This window comes from Morone saxatilis, unplaced genomic scaffold (genome assembly GCF_004916995.1).
Source record: "Morone saxatilis isolate NCDOM2014 unplaced genomic scaffold, NCSU_SB_2.0 Contig23, whole genome shotgun sequence".
NCBI classification, from domain to species: domain Eukaryota; kingdom Metazoa; phylum Chordata; class Actinopteri; family Moronidae; genus Morone; species Morone saxatilis.
Window position 1 is genome coordinate 18,839,498 of NW_023339796.1, and position 3,941 is coordinate 18,843,438.

The window sequence follows — 3,941 nt, forward strand, 5'->3', positions numbered from 1 at the left end:
TTTGTTATCGTGACAGGCCTAGTTGGTGGTGATCTTTCCACAGTGTTTGAACTCAGCATCTTCCCAAGCATCTTTAGTTGTATCCTGGTATAAATGGCAGCTCAACATAAACTCATTATATTTTAGCTTATAGGTTGTAAAAGGGTTAGTTGTCATGTTGACTACTTATTGTCGCCTCACACAGTTGGTCGACACATTGCTAATACTTGCATACAGTATTTAGGGGTGCATAATGAACACTTTTTTGGTACCAACCAAGTACTATTGAATGTCAGTGCAATACTGCTGGATTTACTCAGTAAATGCAAATGTGTGGTGCATTTTTGTACTTTTTTTTTTTTGGCCACTTTAGGGAAGCAGGAAAATACATTAACATATCACCAGTTGGATCTGGCAAACTCGTTAGCAAACAGTTGCTCATCGACATATTCAGCAGTCTCTGAGCAACATTATCCTTAATTTGGTCTTGTGTTTCTGTACATGTGATGAATGAAAGTCCAATATTCACTTTCTTTTAGCTGTTTCTGTTCTCTACCAACTCCTGAGGGAAACATCTGACTCTTCAGTTGCTAAGTGCTCCACTAAGTTAAGTCTGTTTTCTACTGAGCAGGTATTGTACAGTTGGTGTTTAGAGGTTTTTTTTCCTGAAACAATCTGACTGGTGGTTGCTTTAGGGGGGAAATTTCCATTCAATATATAAAAAAGCATTTTAGTATGGGTATGAAAGCATATGAATCGTATTTGCACCAATATCAAAACATTTCAAACAACATCCAGTCCTAATTATGTTTATATTGTATCTTATTTGTGTAACACAGATGAACAATCATAAACAAAAAACAAAGGTTCGCATTGTGCCTTAAAAGAGATGCTATGGTAGTAACATTGAAAATCCCCAAACAAGCCAAGCCACAGAGAAAGCAATGATGATATTTATTTTAGATTATTTTACAGCAAGGCCACAGGGGGATTTAAAAAGGCAGTGCATGACTACAGGTACTGGAATTACTCCCTGTACGGAGCCACAGTAGCAAGAGAGGAGTGGGAAATTTGATTAGTAGCATTATATAACCTGACGTCTATATTGTGTGCAGTATATCCACTGGCTACACAGTGCCGAGTGGAGGCTGACCTGCACAGAAACTGCCCCCTCTCAAACAAAAAAGCACTCACTCACTTTCTCACTTTTCCATGGCAACAGCAGGCACCGCATACCAGAGGTGCACGTGGGTTGCAGCTTAAACAAGGACTCAGTCTTAGAGAGACCACAGCTGAAGATGGTTCATCTCTCTACAGTCTTTTTTCCCCCCCTCTTTCTTCTTCATTTACCTTATTTGTCTTTGCTTTGTCAATCTCTCCATAGCCCTTCACACACACACACACACACACACACACTTACACCTTCTGTCTTGCGCTCATAAAAAAGCCACACACCTACCTCTAAGATAACAAGAGAGAGCGTACAAGCCCGCCTCTTCTCCCACAAAGCCCTGACTGTTCCCTGGTCCACTGGGCTCCTCTGGCACACATGGCCCACACACACACACACACACATAGCCTCATTGGTAACTGCAGCATTCAAAGGTTCAAGAGGGCATAAAGCACCTAAAACTCTACAGGTGAAATGTGTGCGCACACGTGCACAACAATGTGAGAGCGCCCAACAAACTGAGCAGTTTTTTCAGTGCGCCTCATTTAAATATTTTTGAGCTGTTTCATTTTTCTGAAGCCAAGGAGCCACTGGGGGGAAAAAACATTCAAATGAACAACGGCATCAGCAAATCAAGTTTCTCCAGATTGGCATGCATCCCTAATGAGCGTTTAAAAAAAAAAAAAAAATGCATTGCCCTCGGAGCTGTTGATTCCCAACCAATGTCGGTCTGTCTGTCTCTGTAATAGGCTGCCCTGCACTCTTCGCTCCACAATGTTTACGCTTCATCTCCTCGCTGTCTTTAAAGACAACTTAGCAGGGGGAGGCTAAGCCGGGCGTGAGTGTGCAAGCGCACACACACACACACAGCCACACAGAGCACATACGTCATACACATACTGAGGCGAACACGTAGTCTTGTCAACCCACTTGTGCCATTTACACCAAAGTATTTGTGGGGGGGTGTGTGGTGGTGCTGTTGTGTGTGTGTGTGTGTGTTGATGTGCGTCTGTAGCACATTATCGTCAGTGCGACCTCTTCCTGTCCTCCACCACGACAGACATTCCAACCGCAGGGGTCACCGCGACAACGGGGAGCCAATTACACACCAGTGTGTTTGATCAGAACAGACGGCTGACACACATACACACACCCATACGCGGGCACGCAAACACACTCAATTTCAAATCCGCACATGCTCGTTCATTCAGTTCCAAACTCATCTCTTTTTGGAAAATAGCTAAAGTGGCGTCTCCGCTCTTTAATTTGCATGCCTGTCAACGTCTAAGAATGTTTATATTTATTTCATTTATGCGTCTTTCTAGCCGAGTTTGTTTTGAAATCCACTGGGATGTGGAGAAAGAGGGAGAAGATGTTTGGTGAGGAGTTGTGGCAGGGAGGGAGAGAAGGAAGAGGGGGTGCGATGGTTACAAACACATGTGACAAGCAACACAGGACCCCAGTGCCCCTCTGTAAATAGCATGTGTCTGTGTGTGTGTGTGTGTGTAGTGCAGTATTGTATAGTCCAGCCCCTGGGGTCCTGTGGGTGGTGGCCCCTGTATGTGGCTCTGCTGTCACATCCCTTTACGAGCCATTGCTTCGCCTGTCACACACACAGAAACGCACACAGAGACACACACACACACGGCGCCTGGCCTGCCATATCCCTTAAAAGCCAGGAAACACAGATGTGGCAGCAGATTAATGTTGTATGGCCCAGGAACACACATAGAAGCACACACACTTTGACACACACCACGCGGCAGCTCAAGCTCTGCTGCACTTCACATAACAGAAACATTAAAGACAATTAATGGCACCTGCAACTCTGGCTAATCATTTTAAGATGATTTGGTCCTTTACTTTTCTTCTTAGGCTTCCGCCTTACAATTTCTGTTATCATTAACAATTCAGTTTAAAACATAACAGTCAGACTGGCTGTTGAGTTGCTGCCTTGTTAGAACTGAGAACTTCAAATCTACCGGCTAGATAGCGGGACTAAGATTTATTTTTGAGTTAATATCAGAGTATGCAACTGTTCACCCACAGGGGTAAACAAAAAAGTTAAACACATAATAAAAAAGACGGAAGATCTAAAGAAATCTAACATATCTTAATCAGAATTACAAGCACTGCTACAAAGGCTGTATTAGTTTGAACGCCAATTAGCAGTATTTGTCAGCCATTAGAGCAGGTCTGGGAAATCAGCATTTTGATACGTACTGAAGTCTTCAAAGCATCATGAGACCCCTGACAGAGCTCAAAGGAGAATCTGAGCCCAGATTGCAGGTGCATCTGTCTAAAAAAAAAATAATTTAATTTAATATGCCAACAGGAGCTGTCTCAAAAATCGATTAAAATCACTTTATCAAACACAGTCACGACTGACGGAGTGGAATAAATAAACATAGGAACACTGATGTATCCTGGATAATTTAACAATACTATACGTTTGTGATAGGTTTTTATTATTTCTACATTATTTTCTTTTCCATCAGTCTGTGATGAATGCGTGAATCAGAGCTGTAGCAAATTTAAAATCGTTTAAGGATAGATTGCACAGGCCTCTGTGGTTGAATTTTCCCGAGGGGGGGATCAATAAAGGAACGTCTTATCTTAAACTGTATATCTCTGTCAGCATCGTAGTCAGCTATGATCTGTCATAATGCAAACTAACGTGGAGGATCTCATAAACACTGACCTGCATGCTATGATCCTGAGATATTTCATCATGAACCTGTATCGGTAACAAGGAGGGAAAAAATGGCGTTAAAGGGGAACTTGGCAACTT

The 3,941-nt window shown here is 42.6% G+C and overlaps 1 protein-coding gene across 5 annotated transcripts in view; it reads left to right on the top strand.

The window, feature by feature from the left end:
• Positions 1-3,941, top strand: part of sugt1 (SGT1 homolog, MIS12 kinetochore complex assembly cochaperone) — a 17,952-nt gene that overhangs the window by 10,563 nt on the left and 3,448 nt on the right. The window lies entirely within an intron of this gene.